Genomic DNA, 26,768 nt, shown 5'->3' on the forward strand with positions numbered 1-26,768 from the left:
CTGCACCCTGGTACCACCACAAAGCAAGAGACCAGAGAACTTGAAAGGCAAGGCTCACGGAGCCATTTATCTCTTTGCCCTTCAATTAACCCCACATGTGTTTATCGGCCAGGTTGGCACAATAAACTTTAACTATCTCACCATGCTATCTAGGGATACCACCTTTACAGGTATAAATATTCCCACAGTTTCTGTTTTCAAGCTACCATCATAATTTCCCTAAATGTAATTTTTAGAAAAGATGCTCACGAATGTTTCTCATGGGTCGTATGAAGCAACTCCAGCACATTACTGCTTGTAGGAATCCCTTACCATCTATAATTATATACCCATCTTGAAAATGAATCCTATCATTGTCTGAGGTTTTGAAATTGGTCTTTGTGTCTTTGTTGCTCAAAAATAATCCATTTCTGAAATCTCTTTCTAGAGAGATCTGAATTTTCCAGGCCCATTTTTCCTGTTGCTCCTATTATCAAATTTATAATAGTATGTCTTCTAAATCATACTTCTCTTATTTATATCTTCATGTGTTGAGCCCGAATCACCATTTCTAATGTGGAACTCACTAAAGCAAAAACGCCAACCCCATTGCCATCGCTCCAATTCCAAGTCATAGCAACCCTGTAGGTCAGTCAGGGTAGAGCTGCCCCTGTGAGTTTCCAAGATTGGAAGTTTTTAGGGGCATAGAAAATGTCATCTGTCTTAAACTTAGAGTGACCAATGGTTTCGAACTGCTGACCGGGAGGTTAGCAAGTCAGCACATAGCCCACTGTGCCACCAGGTTGCTTGGAATGAACTTGAGTAAGGATGATAAATGGTGCTTCATAAGATTGTTGGAGCTCTTTAATGACACTGTGTTTAGGCATCAGAAAATAAACAATATAAACAAAAAACTCCAATCCACCACCCGCGAGTCCATTGTAACGTATGGTGATTCCATTCTGAGGATTGGAGACATCTGTATGATAGAATGGAACCGCGTCCCATACGATTTCTTAGTCTTATTCCATGGAGAAGTGGATCACACAGGGCATCCTCTAAGATGCTGGTCTTTATGATTATATTTGTATATAAGGATTTTATTCTGTACTTGTACCCCTTCAGGGTACCATCTGTGAAACAATGCCCGTTGGAAAAAACCCGACCTTTTTAAACAGAGCACTGTATCACGTTTAAACTGCCCGGTTTCCTCTCCCAGCTGACAGCCGGCAGCAGCGGCTGCACTGCTACGCTGCCTGGCCTCCTTTGCCGTTGGGAACAGCGTGTGCATGTCTCTGCGTGTGTGCTTGCGTTGACATATCTTGAGAGGCAATCTTGGGAGTCGTCTCTGGAAACAGCATTGCTCCCAGATAGCACTTGTGTTGAAGGCGTTTAGGTGGGCTTCCCCGCCACAGTCACTCTGCCTGTCTTTCCACGTTTGCGAGATGGTGTTTAATAAGTGACACTTTCTGGCATTTGATTGGTGATATTTACCACTTACACCAAAAGCCACGTGAAAGAACCAAACGTCAAAGCTACAGTATCTCAGAATGCATAAACCTGGTTGAATCTTAAGCCGAGAGCCACAGAGAGTTTTCCTTGCCAATCGTACTGTTAGGTTTCTGGCATGGATTGCTCAAGTTCTTGCTTCTGAGAGCTGAAAGAATCTTGTAGCAGAAGCACTTTTGTATGTCCAAGTAACTCTTGTGAGAGAAAAGGGAAGTTTCTGGTAATACGGTCTCAGATAGTCCACGCTGTCTCAGGAAAGTGAGCAAGGCACGTGGGGGGGGGGGCACGTGAGAGTTCACCACGGATAATGGCCACTGCAGATGAGAGTGAAAAAAACACGTGGAAAGATGACCTTTAAGTGGGGGCCCCAGAGCCCAAAGAGCGAATTGCAGACTGTCTCTGGTCTCTGCTTTTTATCCCCTGCTTAGAAAGCCTGGGTGAGGGTATTGGCAGTTCTTGGTGGCTGGGTTCAGGCGCATGTGCCACTGAATGTGGCTGGTGTCTAGCATGTGTTGCTGGGATCACCTTCACCAGCATGCCTGGGTGACCTTCATCTGCACTTAGGTGACCATGGTCTGTGCAAGCCCAGCTTGGGACCTTCCCCCCTAGGTTTCCAATATGTGCCTGACATGGCCAGCTAATTTTCTTTAAGCATAAGCATTCTGTGGCAACAGTCCACCTAATCCCTAATCTCCCTAACTGCCAATATTTTTGTCTCCCTTTATCAGCCCTGCCTGTAGTGTTGATCCTCAACAAGCATTTGCTCCTAATAGTAAAGGGTTTTTTGAACAATAACCAGGATTCTTATGGGCTATTGACTTTCTCTACGTTAATGTAAAACAAGTTGCCAACTAAAATACCCTTGTGTCTTTTTCACTAATATTTAACTCTGTCCTTTCATTTCCTCACCCTCAGGAGGATCGTAAAACTATACTGTTGTGATGGTTATCGCTCTGTGACTCACCTGCAGTTCTCTCTTTAATCACTGACTATGCCTAAGACCATACATAATGTTCCCCCTTTCTGAGACGTTTTAGCCCCTTGTTCTATGAGGTGGACCAAATCCTATCCAGACTTGGCAGTACTAAACTAAATGCCTACTTGTTTATATTTGGGCAATTGAAAGCACTGACTTCATTGTGTTTGCATGATTTAACAGTATTACCTCATATTTAGCAGAATTACTCACCTATATTTTCCCAAAGCTGGAGGAATCAAATCCCCTGGGAGCTTTTTAAAAATTCAAAATACCTCAACATACCAACTTAGAAACTTTAATCCCCATGGATTCTGATAGATAATATGCTTTAAAGTTATTCATTGAATGTACAAATTGGTTTTCTTTCGAAGTCAGTCATTCAAACATTTGAGGGTCTTATCATATATAAAGAGATCTGATAGATGAATGTAAAGAAATTATATGTTGTTGTTGTTGGATGGCTGTCTATTCATAGGGACCCCACTTGTGTCAGAGTATAGCTGTGCTCCGAGGGGGTTGCAGGAACAGATTGTTCAGTAGATTGCCAGATCTTTCTTCCTAGGCATCTCTCCGTAGATTCAAATGGACAACATTTGACAGTTGACTACTTAATTTTTTTGCCACCCAGAGACTCCAGATTTGTTGCATTACAATGTAAAAATAAATAATTAAACCATTATCCAACCTGGCAGAAATAATATGAGATTATTATGGGGACAAACATTAGTTCAATTCATGTTGAAATGTAGGGAAGAACATGAACTCAATTCAACAGAGTAACAGGGTGAAGCGGGGAGACTTGGCTCAGTTAGGGAAGTGTCAGTAGGTGCCGAACTGATGCACAGTACCTCTAGACACAGGAAATGTGCAGGGCCTGCAAAGCAAAAGTCCTTGTGGACATGGCTTAGACATCAAATCTATGCCGAGGCAAAGTAAAAGAGAAGGATGGAAAAGAGTGATTCTAAAATATCCAGGAGTGTCAGCTCGAGGGAGGTGATTACATTTTTATTTTAATGAAATGAACACTCCCAGAGATTCTCTTTTCCACTGTTTTTGCCCGTTGCTATTTCCAGCACTTCTCATAGAAAGCTATAATCTCCTGGTCCCTGCTATTCCTGCAGCAGGCAGTGCGGACATCTCTAACTTCTTGCATCTCTCTGATCATTTTTTCATCCCCAACTATTTCAGGTAGCAGTTTTACCAAGATGTTTTCTTCGTTATTGAATGATTTGTTTTATTGGATTCACCCTGGTGGCATAGTGGGTGATGTGCTGGCCTACTAACCACAAGGTTAGCTGTTTGAAACCACCAGCTGCTACAAGGGAGAAGCCAAGGAAACCCTACGGGGCAGTTTTACTTTGTCCTGTAATAGTGGACTCAATAGACCATAACAACAAGCATTGATAGATATAGTGTGTCTTGACAGTGGACGGTGAGTGAGAGGGTCAACTATCCATCCTTTTGTCCTTCCACATCATTAATGGTCTCAACTCAGTCTCCTTATACCCAAAGGTGACATGTGGTTCTTTCCACCTAGCACATAAAGTGCTCTCACATGGTAGTCTCATATCCCACCCCCCTCGAATCTCTCTTTTCCTGAAGAGCATGGGGCTTCTCTTTGCCTGATATCCAAAAGAACTTCATATAATTTAGCTTTGTTTCCTCCTTCTTGCAAAACAGAAAACCTTATAAGTGAGTTAACTACTTCATTACTGGTAACATTAAGTGACTGAGATTTCATTTTTAGCGATAACAGAAACTAGTCTGACCATTCATCGCTCCTTTGTCCATTTGTTATACTATGGAAATTGAAATAAAGTTACACCAGTACATTGCATTGACACTGAAATGCTAGATATTGAAGTTGGATTCAGAAGGCTATCAGTGGTGATTTTAGATGATTCTTATCTGATAGGAGGGACTAGCAGAAGGAGATTTACTTGTGTTTTATAAACTAATCAAAAGGATTTGGATTGTGACTATTAATAAATCATGGGTAACATTATTTCCAAATATTTAAATGTGTCCATATGGAAGCTTACAGACAAGATGTCATTCTTTGAGTAGGACAAGGGATACTCCATAGTTTAAAATCAAGAAAGGTTTGCTAGGGTTGAGTTTTGTCACCATACCTATTCTTTCTGTATGTCGATCAAACTATGTGACAGATCAGACCAGATGAGGAGCAATATAGCATCAGGATTGGAGGAAGGCTCATTACCAACCTCCGGTGTGCAGATAATGGCACAGCCTTGGATGTGAAAAGTGAAGAAGACTTGAAGCAAGTTCTGACGAAGATCAAAGACTGTGGTCTTCAGTATGGATCATACCACAGTGTAATTGCATATATGTGTGTAGATGTATGCACACTCAAATAACATGTGTATTAATACACACAAGCGAAAACCCTCACCACTAGACCAATAATTAGCATCACAATAAGAGTAGGAAATATTAAAGTTGTCAAAAATTTCATTTTACTTGGGTCCACAAGCAATGTCCATGGAAGCGGCAGTCAAAATATCAAATAACATACTGCACTGGGAACATTTGCTACAAAAGACCTCTTTGTAATGCTAAAAATCAAGATGTTAACTTGAGGACTAAGGTGTACCTGACCTATTTGTAATGGTCTCATATGCATGCAAACACTAGACAATGAATAAAGAAGGTCAAAGAATAACTAATAACTATGAATTATGGTGTAGGTGAAGAATCTTATGTATACCATGGACTGAGAGGGGAAAAAGTATGCTTGAATATGTACAGCAAGAATACTCCTTAGATGAGAGGATGGTGGGGATTTCTATTACAAACCTTGGACATGCTATCAAGAGGAATGGTTCTTGGAGAAAAGCATCATGCTTGGTAGAGCAGAGGGTCAGTGAAAGAAAGGAAGGCCCTGGAGGAGATGAATTGACAATGGGGCCGCACCTCTTGGCCTTTCCCATCACAGTAGTGAAGGTGGTGTGCGACCGGCACCATCTCGTACAAAGTGTCTCTGTGACTCAGAACCCACTCAGTCAAGCTTAACAACATGCAAAATCAAAAGAAACTTTCCAAAACCATGGTAAAATAATAACTCTTTCAGGTAAATAAAAACCATAGAATTGATTATTATTCAACAAAAAATGATACGGAGCCCTGCTCAACAAATGGTGTAGTAGTTAACTGATGGGCTGCAAGCTGCAGGGTTGGAAGTTCAAATCCACCAGCAGCTCTACAGGAGAGTGGCTAGGCTTTCTACTCTCGTAAATAGTACCGTCTCAGAAACTCACATGGAGTCACAGAACTGACAGTGAGTCAGACAAAGCATGTTAAACATTCGATAATAAATGCTAGTCTATAATAAATGTTCAGAGTAAATTCTTCCAGAATGAAATTCCAGAGACAAAGTCGTATCTACATAAATAAATGAAGAGCACTATGAATAAGGGAAGCAAATATTAAAAACATTTTTATTTTAATTACTATGAAACTATATCTAGATTGTTTTCAAGAGCAGAAAAAAGACATGCCTCAGAGAATGTAATTTTTATTTCATTTACTCTTAAACACTTATTTTCATTGACTAAAATAAAATAGTACAAATGAAGAGATTGATTTATAGGTTTTTTTCTTTAATTTTATTTGACTTCTTCATATAGCTGATGACTTTGACAATCTAACGTTCCCCTCTGCCCGCCCCAGATGCCCCCTACCCCACCCCCAGGTATCCAGTTTTAAGGGACTCCATTATAAGGGATCTCAATTTTATAGATTAAATAATTTAAATCACTTAGAATCCACTACCAAAATCAAGTGTGGGAATCTAAATGAGCATATCTCCAGGTTTGAGCAGTTCCCATCTGCTATTTTGGCTGACTGCTTCTACCAAAAGTAAAATAGGAACAAATTCCTTCTCAAAACTCAAAAGCTTGCATTTTGTATTGGCTTCCAAATTCCTTTTCCTTTTTTTAAAAATAATTAAATCATTTTATTGGGGGCTTGTACAACTCTTATCACAATCCACACATACAACCATTGTATCAAACCCTATTATACATTTGTTCCCCCTCATTCTCAAAACGTTTGCTTTCTACTTGAGCCCCTGGTGTCAGCTCCTCATTTTTACCCCTCCCTCAATGCTCCCCACTCTCCTATGACCAAATTTCTTTTATGAACTCTCAAATAACTAAACTCACTGCCTTCCAGTGGATTCTGACTCAGCTACTTAACTGTCCCTGTGGATTTTCTGGGACTGGGACTCTTTATGGAAGCAGAAAGCCTCCTCTTTCTCCCAAGGAGTGGCTGGTCATTTGAGAATGACTGGAAATATGTGGGAATGTGAGTGAGGAATCTTACATCACAGCAATGCTCATAAAGTCACTGGATAATGTTTCCTTTGAGCAAAGGAGCCCCTGCACTGCCAGAGCTTCCCTTTTCGAAGTGGAGATCAGCAAGCTGCTTTTGTTTTTCTGGTGGGAGTCAAAGAAGTGATGGGTTTGTGACTTGAAGAGACAGAAGTATACACGGTGCTTCTGGTTTAACACGTCATGTCGATATTTTAGAACAACAAGTTACCCAGAGGAATCATGGTAACACATGTGACGTAGGCACAAAAGGACTTTTCGTTGTCGAGGTGTGCAATGATTCTGAGGCACTGAAATTGGAGATCTAAAATGGGACTATAAAGAATACTCGGATGTTGGAGAATTTTGGGGGGGAAAAAGTGTCCAGATGGGTTTTTGACTCAATATTAAAGAGTCAATATTTTGCTTTCTAACAGCAAACCCCTCAGGAATTTTGCATGGTTTTCTTCTGGCTGCAGTGTGCTAATGAACTCACTGTTACTGAGCACGACAATGTGGTTTGGAGCAGAGATGATGTAAACAGCATATGGGCTTTTAGAAACAATGATTCCCCCACCCCCGGCCCCTCTCTCCTCAGAGCTCTCAGTGGTTCTCAATTTGTGGGTCATGGACATGTTGGGGGTCAAATGACCCTTTCCCAGTGGTCTCCCGATTCATAACAGTAGCAAAATTACAGTTATGAAGTAGCAACGAAAATAATTTTATGTTGGGGGGGGGTCGCCACAGCATGAGGAACTGTATTGAAGGCCCCTGCATTAGGAAGTTTGAGATCCACTTCTTTTTTTTTTTTAAGATATGAAAATAATATAATTTATTTATTTTTTTATTTTAACAATTTATTGGGGCTCATACAATTCTTTTCACAGTTCATGCATATACATACATCAATTGTATAAAGCACATCTGTACAGTCTTTGCCCTAATCATTTTTTTCTCTTTTCTTCTTTTACATTTTATTAGGGACTCATACAACTCTTACCACAATCCATACATATACATACATCAATTGTATAAAGCACATCCATACATTCCCTGCCCCAATCATTCTCAAGGCATTTGCTCTCCACTTAAGCCCCTTGCATCAGGTCCTCTTTTCCCCCCCCCCCTCCCCATTCCCCCCTCCCTCATATGCCCTTGGTAATTTATACATCGTTGTTTTGTCATATCTTGCCCTATCCGGAGTCTCCCTTCCCCCCTTCTCTGCTGTCCCTCTCCCAGGGAAGAGGTCACATGTGGATCCTTGTAATCAGTTCCCCCTTTCCAACCCACTCACCCTCCACTCTCCCAGCATCGTCCCTCACACCCTTGGTCCTGAAGGTATTATCCACTCTGGATTCCCTGTACCTCCAACCCTCATATGCACCAGTGTACAGCCTCTGTCCTATCCAGCCCTGCAAGGTAGAATTCGGATCATGGTAGTTGGGGGGAGGAAGCATCCAGGATCCGGGGGAAAGCTGTGTTCTTCATCGATACTACCTCACACCCTAATTAACCCATCTCCTCTCCTAAACCCCTCTATGAGGGGATCTCCATTGGTCGACACTTGGGCCTTGGGTCTCCACTCTGCACTTCCCCCTTCATTTAATATGATATATATATATACATATATATACATACATATATACATATACACATATATACACATGCATACACACACTTATATCTTTTTTTTTTTTGCATGATGCCTTATACCTGGTCCCTTGGGCACCTCGTGATCGCACTGGCCGGTGTGCTTCTTCCATGTGGGCTTATTTGCTTCTGAGCTAGATGGCCGCTTGTTCACCTTCTTAAGCTGTTCCTTTCTCTGGCAAGATCTCAGATAGACGGCAATACCTTTTATTACTTAATTCTGTAGCCTACTGCGGATGCGCTAATGGGTCAGTTTGCATTTTTTCACCTTTATGATGTATTATTTTGAACTTAATATTCAGTCAATAATTTGAGAATTAATAATTTATAAAAGTTGGAAAACACAAAAGTTTCGGTGTTATTTAATGATTTGTTCAATCATCTCTCTTAACTGCAAACATAGAATGCACTATAGCTAGTTAAAAGCAAAAGGAACATTTGAAAACAGATAAAATCGATTTTTTAGCAAGTTTAGTAGGCATACAATACTTGTGGGATCCATTTGAATGTTTAATTTAATTTAAAATATTAAGAAATTATACTTACAGTTTATAATAAGTATTTTACTATGTAATATCAATATATCCTTTTATCAATACAATTGTAAAATATACTATGTATATATAATAATACCCAATCCCATTTGCCAAGTCAACTCTACCTGAGGGCAACCCATGTGTGCCATAGTAGATCTGTACTCAATAGAGTGGCTGTTTTCTATAAGTCGATTTATGTATGCTAATATGCATAGGTATATACATATATATTTATGAATAACATATGTTTATATGCATGTATAGATATATATACTTGTACATATTTATGTGTATATATATATGGCTTTCCATATAAACTATACACATCTGCATATTGCATATGCATACACATACACATATAGGTAGTCCCCAACTTATGATGAGGTTCCACTTTCATGACTCCATTGTAAGTTCTGATGTAAATTGCATGGGTGTACCTTTTTATTGCCATAGCCTGCTATGTACCAGTTGGTTGGGCAGTAAGTCATAACACTGAACATCTGCAAGTGAACATCTGCGAACTTTAACATCAGCCAATTATACACTGCATATTACGAATGATGCAAATTCTAACAATAAGATATACAAAACTAGCAATTCAGCAAAAACCAGATGGTCATAAGTGTGCTTCCTCGTAACTCAGACACATCTAGGTCTAGAGTACACATGTACCTGTTATGCAGGCGTGCCTATAAATGCATATACACATCTGCTTACACATGCATTCGTGCATACATTAAATGGAGGAAGGTCTACAAAGGCAAGAGTTAACTTGGATACTTATCCAGGGGCTGCAGCTGTACCCAAGCGATGTGTTCATGTGCCAGGAAAGAACTGATGTCTGCAGTCCGGACTGATGGCAAGGGTTCCGCCTGCACTGCTGATGCTAGGCCAGCGGGACCAGCTCACGCCAGCGCTCTCCCACTCTTGCTCTAAGAGCTCTCGGGATAGATTGTCTGAATATTCTGTGTAACACATGATCCCGTGGTGGAGCCTTTTGCTGTGGTGTGTTATCAGAAAAGGCTAGGTCACAAGCTGCACCCTACTTGCAAGGAATAGTGAGAAACGGATTTCTGAAATCTGTCCTGGAGATGTGTAAACTTGTCAAATGAAATATATTCTGAATAACAAAAGGAATTCCAAAGTTTCTGGAGGACCAAACAGACTGCACAAAGGCAATTGCTGCTAATGAGGTATTCTCGTAAACACAGGGGGTTTTTGTTTGTAAGTTACGATGAAACCCCTGCTCTAGTTGCCATCATTAAGTACTTCTATGATAAGGCACTCCGACCACTGTGAGTGATCTATTATTTATTTAAAATCATAAGAAACTGGGTACGCAATGCCATTTATACTTTTCTCTTTTATGAATGAGAGATAAAGCACTTTACTCGTAATGACTATAAATGATGAAGACAGGATTTGACTTAGTTTTACCTCTTTACACTAAACAGTAGTCATCAGTGAGCATAGAACCAGTTGTCTTGGAGACAATGCTGACTTTCAGTAGCCCCGTCTCCTGATGTCACCCCAGCGGATGCTGTCAGCTGTGCTCCAGAGGGGTTTCAGAGGTCAAGGCTTTCTTTGAAGCCCTCTGGTGAACTCTGACACGGAACTTTCAGTGAACATCCCAAAGCACTGACCATTTGTACTATGCAGAAACCAACAACGGTAATAACAAAAACTCACTGCTGTCACATTGATTTGCGCGCAAAGCAGCTGTACACAGGACCGCTCCTTAGAGTTGGTCAGATTTGCAGGAACTGCACATCTTTTAGGCTGCAGAGAGCCTCACCTTTTTCCTTGGTGGTGGCTGGTGGATTTGAACCTCTGATTGTGCTGTTAGCAGCTCGATGTTTAACTCACCATGTCTCCAGCGCCACTTTTACTCCCTAGGGAACACTGCAAATTCCGTGTCGGTTTTTCACAGTGAACATTTTATTTTATTTATTTTTTATATATTTTATTTGATTTATTTACAGTGAACATTTTAGTGGAAGCCTTTTTAAATGCCAATGCTTCATGAATATCTCTTTCAAAGTAGCAGATACCTTGATTCATCGACTATAGCACAATGTATTTAAAAATGATTGCATATTGAAACTTTCTATTTTTCCTCTATCGTAAAGCACATTGTAACAGTTTGAATAGGTAGGATTACTTCTCTAGACTAATGTGTTAGGCTGGGTTGTTTAGAGAAACAAAATCAGTGACACGCACCTATGTATAAGAAAGTGCTTTATATCAAGAAGCAAGTTTATAACAAAACGTGCCCCAGCCCAACTCAAGTCCATCTGCCTGACGCCAGCAGGAGCCCTCTTCAGACTCACACAGCAGAGGGCCACAGGGAAACCAGAAGCAGGGAGATCACAGGCTGATGCCTGCTGAGTCACTGGGATCCAGGGCGACTCCCCGGGTCAGTGGTGATCCCTGGGGTCATACACAGAATCTGAGCAAACAGGGAGGGTAGCGGACCAGAGAGAGAGAGTCTCACTGTCTCTGTGATAAAACGGCTACCACGTGATTGACAAGTGGGCCCCATCCCTACCACCTCACAGGTAACCTTCATGGTAGCGTGAAATCGAACCAGCACAGCTACATATCCAGAATTGCATTTACTAGCTCCCAGGCTATCAAACACTTTTAATCTAACATCACAATTTTATTTATTTAATGAGGAAGAAACAAGTTTATCATTCACAGTCAATATTATGTATTCACAGGTAGTAAAATTATATATAGTAGGAATTATTCATATATTTTTCAGGTATAACTTAGGCAAGACTTTCATCAGGGAATCCAAATTGTATACTAACGGGGAGGAAACTAACATTTAAAGCAATATAAAAAATGCAATGAAGTATAAAAGTCTATTCTTTCTTGCCAAAATTATCCATCATTATTTTAGTGAATATTTCCATGGTAATCAATGAGGTTGAACATTTTTCCATATATCCTTTAATGAGATATTACCTCACTGTGAATATTCCTTTAAATATTTCTCATTGGGGAATCTACTATTTGTTTAAAATAAATTTGATGAACTATATTTGTTATAATTAATTTTATATCTGCTTTGTTCCTGCCCCTGCTTTTAAATTTTATTTTAAACATAAACTTTTTACATTTCATGTAGTCTAATCCACAGGATTTTTTCTTTATAATTTCATCTCTCCTTTAAAAGCTTCAGAAAAGGTTATTACTATCCAATTACATGTTTATCTTTGGTTTAGATTTTATTTGTAGCTACCTCCATAGTATATCTGGAATTTATATCTATGTCTAATAGAATGTATCTGATATTTCTCCAAAAGGCTAACAAAGTATCACACATTATTTATGAATTCTTTTTCTTCTGATTCACTTTTGATGACTATTTAATCATACTCTGAATTTAAGTTACCTTTGTGTAGGCGCTTAGAAAATTATACATCCAATTTTCTCAATTTCTATCGCAATGAAAACAGTTAGCAAGGTATTTCTTTTTCCCATCAAACTTTGTGGCGACGGGAGTCACATTAAACCCCCTCGTAGCTAGTGTAGGGCTGGGCATGTTACAGCATCTCCTGGATGAATCAGTGAGTACAGTGAGTGGTTTCTGGGATAATCACATTTCCCACTTCTCAGCACACCAATTTCAAAGCTAGTCTTGTACTCTCTTAATTCTTGTTTTATAATAATATATTTTATCACTAGGCAGAGAAAAGTCTCTTGTTGATGTTAATATTAATTTTTCTACTTGATCCACAATTTTTTCTGCACATGAACTTCAAAAAACCTTAACAGGCTTGAAAATTACTCCCAATGCAATATTGAATGGAATCATGCTGAAGTATTTATATCTATAGTCTGCATATTTTCTATTCCTTATTTCTTTGCTTTTTTCATACTCAGTTATTGAAAAGCAGTTTATTGATTTTGCTCTTACTGTTGTAATAACTATTCGGAGTTATGTTCATTTGTTAAAATTCTTATTTATAACTATTAGAAAAGTTCATGTTAACATATTATATCCTAGGGGCTGCTTGATTAATTTTATTGTTCTAAACCAAAACTTACTGCCACGAAGTGGAGTCTGACTCACAGTGACCCTATGGATCAGAATAGAGCTGTCCCAGTGGGCTTCTTTTCTGAGCCTGTAAAGCTTTACGGGGTGGATAGCTTCAGTGTTTTCCTGAGGACTGACGGGTGGTTTTGAATTCCTGACCTTGTCCTTAGCAGTCCGATGAGCAACTCAATATGGTAACAGGGCTCCTTCCTTATTGGTTCTAATAAACCTTTATGATGGTTTCTTCATTTGACCTGGAGACCATGTTGAGACTCCTGGCCAATCAAATTCTGCCTTGACTTTATAACAAAAAGGTGAGCCATTGAGAACAAAAATAAGAGTTAAAAAAACATATTTGGTGATATAGGAGTTACTGGTGTATATGTTTTTTAGAGATGGCTTCTCACAAGAATTTATCGTAACTATATGAAAATCACCTGTAAATTAGGCATTTCAATCCTGAATATTTTGTGGGACAATGTATGAGCAGCAGATATTAAGGGCTCAAGTAGAAGGCAACTGTTTTGAGAATGATGATGGCAACCAATGTACATACGTTCTTGACATAATGGATGTATGGATGGATTGTGATAAGAATTGTACAAGCCCCAATAAAATGATTTTTAAAAAAGAGAAAATTTCAGGACCCCACAAGTGTCTCCATACTGGACAATTTTCTGACATACATGGCCTGATAATTTCACAATTCCACTCCACTCAGCTTCTTCCTCTCAGGCAGTGGTGCCCAACCTTCCTAATTCCTTGACCCTTTCTTTCATACATGGACTCATCATGTTGTGGTGACTCCCCAACCATAAAATTATTTTTTGTTGCTACTTCATCACTGTCATTTTGCTACTGTTATGAATCAGGCAACCCCTGTGAAAGGGTCATTCAACCCCAAAGGGGTCGTGACCCACAGGTTGAGAACCACTGCTCTAGGGTAATATCCCCAATTCTCCCACTGCTGGGGTCCTTCATGTTGTATCACAAGAGTTGTCTGAGGTCACCAACAAAGTATCTTAATTCTGGCTTTTTTCCAAGGGTCAACATGAAATAGCGCTGATAGTCAATATTACGTATCAATGGGTGGTGATCTTCAGCAGACCAACACCGATGACAGAATCTCAGGGGACTAAAAGTCCCACACAGGACACAAAGGGAATGGTCACAGGGAGCAAGGGCAAGGCCAACCTCTCTGGCATAAGGTAGAATCTCAAAAGAGGGTAGTCCGATTTCTTTTTCCCTTAAGTCTTTCACATTTCAATGCAGGCCCATCATGTTCTTTTCTGTTTTACATCCCAAAGTGGTTTAAATTGGAGTTTAATATTTGCTACTGAACGAAAATGGTTACATTCTAATTAAGAAAAAATAATGGGCTGTGAAGTCATTGCTTGCGAAGGTAAGGACACCTGTTAAATAGGTTTTTTTTTAATTTGCATGAACTCTGTAGGATGTCTCTTTAAGGTGGTCACACACTACAGGTGTAGCGGGTAAATACTGATTTCTTGCTGCATCATGGGAATTATCTCCTGCTGAATAACACCCTCAGCGGCTCTAAGCTAGCCTTGCAAGCCCCTCAGGCTCACAGAAGACCCCGGGTGATTCACCATTGTAAGTAGTTGCTTCAGGAATTACAACCCTCTCCAGTTTGCCTTCACCGTGGTTCCTCACCACTGCGAGGTGATGCCGTTCCTCTCTGTGCTTCTGAACGTGTTTTCTGTTTTTGTCAAGCACTTGTTTGTACTTGACGGGCTGTGTGAGGTTACACTGGCTCCTCTAAGTCCGGTGTGAGTTTGGAAGGTAGACTGGGTACCTCTGCACCTGTAATGGCATCTTCAAGTATCAAGAGGAGAGGGTCAGCCTATTTTGGTGATAGGGAAGTCTGCTGCAAACCACCCAACTGCCCAACCAACCAACAAAAGCCTTCTGACTTTTGATGGAGATCTCCTGGGGAAGCTGAGGAGGCCTGGCGGTGTTGTATCACACTAACAGGCCGGCAGCTGGAAACCACTCTGTGGGAGCAAGAGGAGGTTTGCTCCTTCTGCAGGGGGTTAGTCTGAGAAAGCTAGGGGGACAGTTCTGCCCTGTCCCATTGGCTCTCTCTGAGTCAGAGTCAACTAAGATATTTTGAACTGGACATTTTGAAATAGTTTTTGTCCAGGCCTGGGTGACCGAGGCTGAGTGCCATAGAGAACTGAGACTTCAGACTCTGCTCTTTGAAGTGCACGGCATCCTTCACAGGCCATCTCCGGAGGATTCCATTTGAACACCCCACTTAGCCAACTGGAGTCTCCCTTACACTCACCACTTGCAGATTGAAGGAACTTAAAAAACTCCCGTGAGCTTGAGTTTGAAGTGCCCTGCTGTGAGAAGTAGCTTGCGGCTGCTCCCCCAAGGTTATGGAATTGGAAGGTTTGGGACTTTGGATCGAGTCTCTTGTGTTAAGGCTGTACAGAAATACAAACTTTACTATTTCCATGCTCTCTTTTACATGTGTTAGGCTAGCAGGAAATTTCTGTCTTTTGCATGAGCATTATTGAAATTTTGCTCAACCTCCAGTCCTCATTGTTTGTGTACACAGTTGTCCAGTCGTTTAAGTTTTGAACCCGTACAAGCCAACGATCTCGGTGCTGTCAAGTAAAAGATTGTTCTGTATGTTTATGGAGGAGGACTGTTGGCCTAGGGGTTACATATTGAGCTGCTAACTGCAAGATCCATATTGAGAAATAACCAGCTGAGCTGAGGTAGAAAGACAAGACTTTCTACTCCTGTAAATAGTTTATCTTGGAAACCCGGAGGGGGTTCTACTCTGTTCTATAGGGTTGCCTTGAATTGGAATCAATTCCATGGCAGTGAGTTTGATTTTTTTTATACATGTGTAATTTCCTTTACTTGCTAGTGTTTTAAATTCTATTCTACTGGCTAAATTAATGATATTAATAAAATTACCTTATGTTCCTTGGGGATGATTTATAATGTTCTCCAATTACATGATCAGGATATCTCTAAAGTGAAATAGGGATATTTATAAACCATAGATGCATACATGGATTTTGAGCTCATACTTGATCATAGCCCTAATCTAAGAGCAACTAATTCCTGTGATATATTCTCACTCAATACTTGCCCTCATTAAGAGCTCACTGATGATGTGGGTGGCTTTAGCAAAGTGTGAAGACATCAGATGGTGCCCGGCTATCAGAAATAATAGCATCGGGGGTCTTGAAGGCTTGTCTTCATGAAAGTCGTCATCTGAGTGAGGTATCGGCTAATTCCACAGGGAAGAAGTACACAGACTGTGGGATCCAAGGATTGTAGATAATAAAGTTCCAACTTGAAGACGGGAATGGTACTGGGGCTTAAATTCTGAACTCCTGATTTGTGGAAAGTAATGGTTGACAGTGGAAGCCCCAAATCTATTTGCAGTGTGCTCGCATGGATTAAGGCTCATTGAATGCCATCCGACCACAGCTAGGGGTGTGCATACCCTGCCTAGCGGACCGAGTGCATGGTCAAATCGATCTTGGCAGATGTAGTTAGGTTAAAATATAACATTATTTGATCTCACTTTTGGCCCATTAATTTTTTTCTCACTTTTAGTATCTTCTGATTTCTTTTTGATTGAGGCTTTTCTGTTTTATTTTTGTCATTGTTGTGGAGTTTTAAAAATGTTTGCTTTGTATGTTTTTTTCAGGATGTAAAACCTAGAATAGGTAAATCTGTAGACACTGTAACAGGACTAATAAGTTCCTAAGGTGATGGCAGGGGGGGTGGCCAGAAAAAGGTGAGCTAACAATGACTACAAGAGAGGACAAAATGTCCTGAAATTGATTGTGGTGATGGTTACACAATCCAGCTTAATATATTTGAATTACTGAAATGCATGATATGTGAATTACATGCCAATAAAACTATTTACAAATGGTTTTCCAGTCAGGACTGACTCATAGTGAGCCTGGATAGGGTTTGTGAGTGTGAACACGGTGCTGAGGCTACATGTGACCTAGCCAGGAAGACAAAATCCTGCTCCAGCACATGTCAATATCTGTTGCCGCCAGGCAGAGGTCTGGCATCTCTCTACGCTCTACTCTTCCTCTTCCCTATTTTCACACCCATCAGTCCTCCCACGGCCATCCACTTCTCTGTTTGGTTTGATGATTCATTGCTGGTCACACAGAACTCAGCCAATACATGCAAATTTAGTAGTTTATTAGGGAAATTAAAATATCCCCACAGCCAGAATCATAAAATATCAAGGGTGTACTCATTGGTCCATGGCAAAACCTTCTCCTCAGTAAGCAGCCACATGTTTCTCTGCTTGGCAGCTGTCACGTGGCCCTGCCTCCACGGGCCAGGGAGCCTATCTGCTGCTCCACCTTACTGCCTCGCTGCCCAGTGGCCACAGGGCCCCTCTGCTTTGTCTTAGCGTGATTTGTTCCTTTGTTCTCTCCCGTGGTTTTTGTGTCCTGGCCGCTGGTGCCTATGGTCTTGACCTTGACCGCTTTAGGCAGGGATCTCCACTGTGCTCCGCTGATGGTTCTTACTCCTTGATAAATCCCACACTGCTCTCTGTCCCTGCTTCAGAGATGATCTCTTACACACAGGTGACTGACATCGAAAACTGACAAAAACCAAACCAAGCTCACTGCCAGCGAGTCCATCCATGGCAGACCGATAAGATCGGGGAAAACTGCCCCTGTGCGTTCCTGAGAGAGCAACTCGTTTTTAGGCGGAGAAAACCTCATCTTTGCCTGCGGAGTCACTGGTGGTCTCCAACCACTGACTTGGAGGTTGGCAGCCTCCAAGTACAACCGCTGTGCAGCCAGACCTCCTTCCCAAGAACCGAGCAGCCCCCTCTGTGAGTGCTGCACTTAGGTTCCTTGTGCAGGCCCCTAGGGTCATTTGGTTAGAACTACGGAGGCCTGGAGAGCAGAGCCACATTAAGACAGGTCTTCACCACCCTGAGTCTATACATCTTAGAACAGCAGAGCCCCTCATCTTCCTTACACATGTGGCTGGTGGCTTGAAAGTCCCCATGTTGTAGTTAGCAGCTCGCCTGACGGCACCACCAAGTCACTTCTGTGCACTGTGTGTGCAACGGAGCACAGTCAGCAGCTTTGGGTTGATTTGAAAAAGAGAAGAGAATGAATGATAGGTTTGGCCAAGGGTTGGAATAAAACCACTATCTCAGCCTCCTCATGTCAGAGACTGATTAGAAAAAAGCTGTGGGTTTTGCTTCCTTCTGTTTTACATATGTTTATTCCTACTGGAATAAAGGCTTGATGTAAAAAGTTATGTTTCTAAACTTCTGTTTTGTGTTTAAATATCAATAAACTATTTCCATCTTCCTTCATACAATCTGAATCACTAGATTCTTATGGGGAGCTTTTTCTTCTTTCTTTTTTTCCCTGTCTTTAAACCTAGCCACAGCTCCATATAAATTAGATTTAAATATTGGGAAATTTTTTTTTAATTAGGAAAAAATTTAATTGTGATATATTTGGTTTCCTCATATTAACTAAGGTCTGCTGTGATTTAAAAGTTACACTTCATACTTTAATTTTCCTATGTTAGAAAAGATGTATAAGAATGAATGGGGATATATGGGAATATGATTGAGAGATCTTATACCATGTATATATTAATCAAGTCACTAGGTGAAGTGATGAAGTTGGTTTGAACAAAGTTCAGGGTTAAAGAACAATAATCCGTGCTATGAATAAGAGTGCTTAGGAGTTAGGCCGCTAATTTCACAGTCAGCATTTCTAAACCACTAACCACTCCTGAAGAAAGATGAGATTTTTCAATCCCCACAACGAGTTACAGTCTCAGAAATCCACGGAAGCAGTTCTGCCCTGTTTGATAAGTTCACTATGAGTCAGAATGGAACTCAATAGGAGTGAATTTGATTTGGGTTGAGTTTTGACAAATAAAAGGATATTTTTGTAACTGACCTTGGATTACTATATGCAACTTACAATCCTGAGAGCAAACTTAGAAAAAGAGCAACGTGGCATTTTTATAGATACAGATATCAAAGAATGCATGATGACAGTTGTGGTTTTTTAAAAATCATTCAATTGGGGGGTTCTTATAAATCTTATAACAATCCATCATTCAATGGTATCAAGCACACTTGTACATATGCTGCCAACATTTCCATAACAATTTATTTCTACTTGAGCCCTTGGTATCAACTCCTCTTTTTCCCCCTCCCACCTCTCCTCATGAAACCTTGATCAATTCTATATTATTATTATTGTTCTTTTGTGTCTTAATCTGTCTGCTGTCTCCTTTCATCCACATTTCTGTTATTCACCCCCCCTGGGGGGATGCTATATACCCAACCTTGTGATGGGCTCCCCATTTCTTCCCCTTCACCCCCCACCCCCACCATCCCTTTGTCCTCATGATATCACTACTTCCACTACTGTTCCTGAGGGTTTTATTTGTCCTGAATTCCATGTGCTGAGAGCTCTTCTCTGTACTCCTGTCTAGCCAGATTTGTAAGGTAGAACTGAGTCATGGTAGTCAAGAAAAGGAGGTATTCAGGAACTAGAGGAATGAAGTGTGTTTTGTCAGTGCTGGTTGAATCGTCCCTTCCTCGTAACCCTCTGTGGGGGACATGACAATTGTTTTGATAGGTAACATAGTGTAGTGGTAAAGGGCTCAGAGTTCAAAGTCAAATATTGACACTGAAAACTAGCTGTGGGACTTTGGTTGTGGTATCTCGCTTTTCTAGTGTGTGTACCAAATGTGCATAACAGTTAGTGCCTACCTCCTATGGCAATTGCCCCAGAGTTCTCCCAGGCCACCGCAGGGTCATGGAGTTGTATAGACGGACACAGGGTGGGGGTGGGGGGCTCAGAACAGCTGGTCTAAGGACCCTGTTACAGTGAGAATATGCAGATTATAAACAACAGAAAAGGTGTCAGAAGAAACCAGGCACAGCTTGCTGAGGTCTCCTCCTAACGGAATCTCATGGGAGCTCTCCCAATAACATTTCCTGACAACACATGTGAAATGTTGCCAACCAAGAGCATACACCTGAGACATGGCAGCCAAGGTTGTCGCAGGGTCAATCACACAGGTAGGAAGTGCCCTTGTGGCTGACCTCAGCTGCTCAGACTTCAGCCTTCTCCCCCTCCCACAGCCTCTCCAAGCAAATTAGGTGTTCTCCTAAATTATGGTTCAGGTTCAACCCAGCTGGTTAAACTGCTAGAGAGTGGCTCAAGGCCTCAGGCATACAGAACCCGTTGTCAAACTCTCAGGAAGACAAAGGCAGTCTCATCAAGCAGCATATTTATGGGTGCTGATCGGCAAAGGGCTAATCCCGAAGGCAGAATTGCTCTTTGGAAGTTTTAGCATTTGAACAACCCAAGGCTGCCAAATTGACCCTTTCTTGCTCCATGATGATGAGATGATGTGCCTGTCTGCAATTTAGAATAGCCCCAGCATGAGTAGTCAATATGCAAGGGCTGCTATGATTTCTCCTGAAAGGGCTCAGTGGCAAACGAAGCTCAGCTGTGAGGACTAGCGGTAGGCATGTTTCTTGGGTCTTGTGATAATGAACTCACAAGGTTTCAATGACGGGCATGACAACCCCACTAAAGATGGTAACTAGTGCCCCTCTAGTGAAAGAAAGTCTCAGTGACACCAAACCCTAACATGTTGTCTTTCTGTGCTTTACAGAACTCTGAAGCCAGCAAAGCAATAATCAAAGGCCCGTGCTGTTTGAGGACTCCCGCAATAACACAGGTACAAGAGTGATTCTCAGTAGTTAACACATAATGTTTACGTACATCCAAGCTGAATTCAAGCTTATAGCCATTGTATTTTTTAATAGGTTCCAAAAAAGGCCAATTGGGTCTCTAAGAATATGGGTGATGACAGAGCATACCTGGTCAATCACATCCCAAACAGCAATCATGTCCAGGCATATATTAAATTATTCCTGAGTGCTTCATGCAGCTAGGCAAGGCTTAGACCCATCTGTGAAGGGATTAAATAGTAATTATGTAGTATTCATTCAACAAATATTCATTAAAGGGCCATAGAGATGGGAGGCACCCATCTTGGAGGTATTAGGTGATTTTACCGAATTAAGCACTCACAGACCATTTCTTCCCTCAAGGGACTTGACATCAAGTGGGAGAGCCATAGAATACATAAGAAGCTGTGAATATGTAAATAGAATCTTTGATTAACTAAGTAACGATGAAAAGCAGGGCCCCATGAAAGAACATATTTGGAAACAAGGAGAAATCTACAAGTATTATAAATGGATCTAGATAAACAGTAGTTATTCCTCTGGGAGATGACATTAAAACCACGATGAAAAATGCGAGGAAGAGAGCACCTTGCAGATTGAACATCACTGAGAACAGAAACCAACTAAAATAAGGCTCACGTGGCTGGAGCAAAGTCACAGAGGTGGACTTGTAAGATGAAACTGGATGTAAGAGAAGTGGCCTGATCCCAAAAGATGTGAATATCCATGGTCAGGTGCCTTTACACAACCTTTGTTTGCCTATTTTCGCTCATGGGATGTTATTTCATCTTTTCTCCTGACTCCTAGAGATACTTACTCCCCAGTCTACTGCCCTACCCCCAGATCTTTGCCCAGCCTGCTGAAGTACAGGGGGCTTCAACTGTTCAGGTATATTCTGTGTGTTCCATCCTCTGAACACTAATTCAGAATATGTTCTACCTTAAATCACTTTCTAAATACTGTAACATTCTCCGGCGCATCAGGAGCACAGTAATATATTGTCGACTCTTAGAGGTTCTTCAGAGCAATGGGCATGTAATTTTCTGTGTGCATGCTGCTACCGCTTAAGTGTTTCACTTGGTATTTCTCAAAATGAGGAGCCCTGGTGATGCACTGGGTTCCCCCTTTTCCCCCAGATTATATTGGGAAATGCTGTAAAACATTCTTTCTTAGAAATGTGCATTAAAAAAGATTCTTTTTGCTCCTAAGGCTGGACGAGTTTTATGAAATTTGGCCTATTTTATTGCGATGCACATTAAATAAAGTAGGACAATTTTCTAGAATCTAGATAATCTAAGCCAGAAAAAAAATCCATTTGGTTCAGTGGTTTAGCTTTTTCAGGCAGAATATTTTTCTTGACCTGCATTAGATGGTTAATCGCTTCAGATCCTTATTGCGTTTTGCATGTGAACATCCATACAACCTTAGCACTGGCCTGAGTAGACTGAATGCTTCTTAATATCAACATAATAAAATTTTGTTCTATTAAATAAAATAGATAAAATGAAACCAGAATATATATTATTTGTCTCCAAGATGCTCTGACTCATATTTAATTCCTTTGAAAACACTTATTTTCCTTTGTTTTGTAAAATTCTCATTATCCAGACCCCTCTTTAAAAAAACTTATTTGATCCTCAAAAATAAAAAGGATTACTTTCCTTTAATTGCTGCTTTTGCAATTTTTTTCCTAGTAGAGATGTAAATCAAATTTAGAGTCTAATTAAAACTCTTAATTGAAAATATTAATTAAGAAAGATCACCATGAAAGTAAAAGAGGAGAGAGACAAACAGAAATGGCAGCTTTTCAAGGCGAGTGTGCCTTGTGGGAAACACATCACCTGGGACTACACTCAACTACTCTCGCTGAGATCTAGTTCTCAACCAGGTAAAAGTCTTTAAGTCTTCACATTATATTTCTGAGTGGTTACATTTTGCTCAGTCTGTGAAAAAAAATTAAGTTTTAAAACGGGTTAAAATCCAGCTCTTTAATGGTTTCCTGGGTGATTCGGTACATTTTTTCTAACTATGCTTAATCTTATTTTATCCATTCCTAAAATGGAATTTTCAATTCCCATTTTGCTCTGTGGTTTCTATCTTCTTTCTCTCCTGACTTACCCAGTAACTGTAACCTAAAGGCAGCGCTGCACATATTAGTCCGAGGAAGGAAAGGAAAAATGAAGAGGGAAGACACGACCAAAGAGCAAAGATCTAGATTAGAGAATGCACAGCATAATCCTTAGCACAGAACCTTGAAACCACGAAAGATGAAAGCAAACGTACTGGTTAGGAAGACTGAAAGGAAAGACAGATTCAGTAATCCTCTTACTCAAACTATTTTTATCTTTCTGATGGAAGCTCTGGATTCTATAGAGATTGTGAAATACATTAGGAGTCACAGCAAACTACTAATTTTGAATTCTACACGGTTCTCGACACTTGGCGTAACAATGCTCAATTGTTGGTGGTGTTAGGTGTCTTCTAATTAGTTTTGACTTAACCAATCCTGTGTAACACAGAGAGAAGCGCCACGCCATCCTTAAAGGCGTTGCTGTGGTTGATCTCATTGTGGTGGCCCTGGTGTCAATCCACCTCATCAGGCTTCCTCTTTCCTCCACCCCGTCATGTCTTTGAAATGAACTTGTTTATCGCTACCGATTCCAACTCCATTTCAGCTTTACTGACTTGGGTCTTCCTGGTTTTTTTTTTGATGACCATCTACTTTATCAAGCACGGTGTCCATTTCTAGAAAGTGGAGTCTCCTACAACATGTTAAAGGGCATGAAATAAAGTCTCATCATTGTTGCTATTTAGGAGAATGCTGACTGTACTTCTTCCAGGAGAAATCTCTTTGTTCTTTTTATTTTAAACATTTTATTAGGGGCTCATACAACTCTTATCACAATCCATACATATACATATATCAATTGTATAAAGCACATCTGCACATTCCCTGCCCCTTAGAAACCTACGATATATTCAATATTGTTCACCACCTCTAAGATTCAAAGGTGTCATGTTATCTTCAGTTTTCCTTATTTATTGTCTAGCTTTTACATGCATATGAGGCACTTGAAAAAATGACTTGGGGCACGTGTCATATTTGAACCTTCATGTGTCATATTTGCTCTTTAATACTTTAAACAGGTCTTGTGTAGTAGATTGGCCCGAGGAAATATGTCCTTTGAATTCCAAATGCAGCATCCATGAATGCTGACCATAAATCCAAGGAAAATGAAATACTGATAACCCCAATCTTTTCTCCATTTTTCATGATATTGTCTCTTGGTACAGTTGTGAGGTGCGTTAGTCTGGGTAAGCCAGGGAAACAAATCCACAGAAACTCATATGTATACGAGAGTTTTATATAAAGGGTAAGTGTATATCAAGTAAACATCCCAATCCAGTGTAATCCAAGCCCATAAGTCTCACACCAGTCCACAAAGTCATCCTCCATTTCACAAAACACACACTATTACACTGACTGAAGGAGGAAAGCTGAATCATTGAGCATGTAAGCATCTCAGCACTGGCAGGGGTCTCCATGCGGCTGCTCCAGCACCCAGGGCTGCATTGGGGTAGATTCATGTCTTTCAGGAAGTGAGCCTTGCCAGCTGAAGCAGGGAACTGGCTAAGGCAGCTGCACCGTGATCCGACCATCAGAAAGCAGGGGCCCTGAGAACTAGAAAGGCGAGGCTCATGGATCTATTTATCTCTCAGCCCTTCAATTCATCTCACATAAATTTATTGGCCAGGTTGGCACAATAAACCTTAACTGTCTCATGAGGATTTTTTGTTTTTGTTTTATATTATGCTAAAATCTGTGCTGAAGGCCGTAGTCTTTGATCTTCATGAGTGAGTGCTTCAAGTCCTCTTCCCTTTCACCAAACGAAGTTGTGTGTAGTCCATGTATAGAAGGTGGCTAGTCAGCTTTCCTGTAGCCCTGATGCTCCATTGTTTTTCCAATAGTCTGGCTCCTTAAATTATTTTCTCAGCACACACACTGAATGAGGACGGTGAAAGGATACAACCCTGACACCCACTGATTTTTAAACCATGCAGTATCCTCTTATTCTTATATCTACCCCCACCCATGTTCCTTACATTCACATTCTTAAAACATAGATCAAATGAATAGCCTACATGAATAGTCCAGGTATCTCCTGAGAAATTTACCTTAGATGATGAGGCTCGCACAGAACTCAGTAGTGTTTTACTCTGTTTTACATAGGGTCCACTTAATGGCCCCTAAAAACACAGCAACATCATCAAGACAGTTGTCGTTGTAATCTATGTTTCTCTGTTCATCTTTCTAGAATATATCTTTATTATCATTTTAATGTGCATGGTCTGAGTGATCCTCTCATTTCAACACGATAATTTGTATCTTCTCACTTTTTCCTCCTGGGAAACTGACTAGGCTCTAGCAACTAGAAGTTTCTCAGCCTTATTGTCTCATAGTGAAAGAAAGACCAGGCGAATAAGAAATAGTCCATCCAACGAAGTCAAGGGCAGTAACTTGCCAGACAGGGAAACACACACGAATGACGGCGCTCTGAGAATAGTTCACTGAAGAGAAAGAATTTTAAAGTGCTAAATAGTGAGGCTGCTAACTACAGGTCAGTGATTCACATCCAGCAGCTCTGAGCCACCACCAACCCCCCCAAAAGTTGAAGTTGTCTGCTTCCATAAGAATTCACAGCTTCACTTAAGAAAAATTCACAGCTTCACAAACTCAGAGTCCTTCTATTTTGTTCTATTAGAGGGTGGCTGAGTGGGAATTGACTGGAGGGTCTTGGTTAAAAATGAGGGTGGGTGGGTGCTAATTAAGGTTTAAAAACTAGCATTCTAGTTAGGAAAATGTAAAAGAAACATGAACATGCTGTTAGCTCTTACTCTCACTGTAGTAGAGCTATATTGAGTAAATGGTTTACTGTGGAATTCATGGCTCTGTACATATTGGAGAATAAGGGAACTGCTTATAGTGAATGATATTAAGACACATTTTCTGCATTCAGTAGACAGTACAAATGGGAAAACTTAGTTATGCCATAATATATTTTTTGTAGATAACCTCGGGCATTCTTTATGAACCTCTCCAGAGAGCTATAGTGAAATTATCATAATCACGTATATACATTTATTCTTGCCTGTCATAGTAAAAAGCTGGGGATACAATTTTAATTGAATTTGTTATCTAGCTTACTTTGGAATTTTGAATTTCAAAAGAAAATGAGCAATTCATCATCAGAAACTATAGATAATTTAGTCAACACTAATTCCAACTTGAAATGTATCATCATAAGGAATTCAATCAGCTCTGTGAATTAATAACTTCTGATGTCTATATTAGAAATGCCCTGCAGATATAATAAAAGCTTGCCTTTTAGTTTTGCTCAGGCCCATCCTCGATATGGGGCGGTGTTCATAAGGATTAGGAAACGTCTGGCACTGCTGAGATGGCACTTTACAGGTCTTCTTTAGAACACTGGGGGCGGGGGATCAACTAGTCAAATTAATTTATTTTCCCAATACATCTGTGCTTCTTGAAATAGGTTTGAGTGGGGCTGCTATGAGTCATTACACTTGGAATATGCAGTTTCTTTGTAAAGACGTAACAGGAAAAAAAATCATCTTCAGTATGGACAATACATTCACATTCCGAGGGTTTTCCTGAAGATGGCCCAGAAAGAGTTCAAAATCGTTCAGCTTCTAGTAACATGCTCTATTGCTCTCTGGTACCGTTTTAAAAACACGTTTTCTGTGGGATAGCAATTTGGGGGGGGGGGGAGTCTATTTGCAGCTGAACACCAGGATGTATAAGTTTCTGTTAAATCAGCCAAATTCAATGTATCACATGATATTAGGCAAGTTTGCTATTCAATTTCTTTCTGGGCCTTTTTTTGGTGGGGGTGGTAGTGGCGGGGAGCCTATGAAACTTCTCTGCCCTCTGGATGGCATG

At 40.5% G+C, this 26,768-nt stretch overlaps 1 protein-coding gene across 2 annotated transcripts in view; it reads left to right on the forward strand.

The window, feature by feature from the left end:
• Positions 1 to 26,768, forward strand: part of INPP4B (inositol polyphosphate-4-phosphatase type II B) — a 975,417-nt gene that overhangs the window by 409,554 nt on the left and 539,095 nt on the right. For both annotated transcript variants that reach the window (XM_075543753.1, XM_075543752.1), the window contains one exon: positions 20,728 to 20,793. The gene's annotated coding sequence lies outside the window, so the exon portion shown is untranslated. The remainder of the gene's footprint in view (positions 1 to 20,727; positions 20,794 to 26,768) is intronic.

The sequence above is a fragment of the Tenrec ecaudatus genome, chromosome 3, assembly GCF_050624435.1.
Source record: "Tenrec ecaudatus isolate mTenEca1 chromosome 3, mTenEca1.hap1, whole genome shotgun sequence".
Classification (NCBI taxonomy): domain Eukaryota; kingdom Metazoa; phylum Chordata; class Mammalia; order Afrosoricida; family Tenrecidae; genus Tenrec; species Tenrec ecaudatus.